Source organism: Tachypleus tridentatus, chromosome 9 (genome assembly GCF_004210375.1).
Source record: "Tachypleus tridentatus isolate NWPU-2018 chromosome 9, ASM421037v1, whole genome shotgun sequence".
Classification (NCBI taxonomy): Eukaryota; Metazoa; Arthropoda; class Merostomata; order Xiphosura; family Limulidae; genus Tachypleus; species Tachypleus tridentatus.
This window is the reverse complement of record NC_134833.1, coordinates 94,431,524-94,432,705: the sequence shown is the minus strand read 5'-3', so window position 1 is coordinate 94,432,705 and position 1,182 is coordinate 94,431,524.

The window sequence follows — 1,182 nt, the reverse complement described above, 5'->3', positions numbered from 1 at the left end:
GGAAGGTGACAATTTGATGAAAGTTTCGTTTAAGGACTGTGCCAGAATTGTTACAAAAGTTTATATTAAAATTTAAATATTGGAGTATATATATATGCTTTTAGCTCGTGTTCTATTGTCGATCAAAGTTAGATCTATTCGAGAGGAGTTAAACAGTCGTATTTGTATTTATTATATTTTTACTTGACAATGGAACTACTGGATGTTTTTCAAATTCATATGATCATGTTTTGTTTTTCAAAACTTCATTGTATATCTTTGCTGTTACATTTTATTTCTATTTTTTACATAATTGTAATGTCATCTATTAACGTGAAATGTTGACATGTTTTAAACGTATAGCGAAAATATGATAACCTAAGTATAGACACATATAGGAATAATAATTAAAAAATGACACACAGACACAAACACATATACATATACATGTATAAACCATAAAAGTGTGGGCTTTATGGAAAGTCATTGTTGAGACTCTGCCCTTTCTTGTAAATAATTCCAATTTTTGTAATTTCCATTCCTAAACAAGTAATTGAAACATTAGAACATTGTACTAATGTCTACATCGGTGTGTAAACGATATGGTGAAGTAGGAACAAACCGTTAGATAGTTTACAGCCATGTGTAAATGATGGGATTCATAAAAGCTGACTCCATTTGAGCTATAATATCCTCACTTTCCCATAAAGAAACAGAGTAATCGCATGATAAATATCATACTCCAAAACTCTGTAATCACCATTTTACCCAAATGACTTTTTTTTTTTATGAGTTTAACGCTTTTAAAGTATACCAATACAAATGAATTAGAGGCATATCTTAAACTTTATTCATAACGTTTAGAACACTTTCCATCTGTACCAAGTATCGCAATAGCTTTCAGTGTTACGCACTGAAGTGTTTGTATCAAAATTTCTCAACGCTGAAGACAATAAATAACTTGGCTTAAAGCCTTAAACACTCATTACGTTTTCCTGTCTTCCATTCAACGCCTGGAAAGCTCTATTGATGGTGCTAATGAGATTACTTGTGTAAAACGTTGAGACAAATAGAAGAGCAAAGCCATGATGACTGAAAGAAACATGAGGTTTATAACATTAATTTTCAAGTTGTCCGAGGCTGACTGAAACAATAACACTTCCTAATAAAACACAAAATAGTCCAGTTCTTACGCTGTTCTAG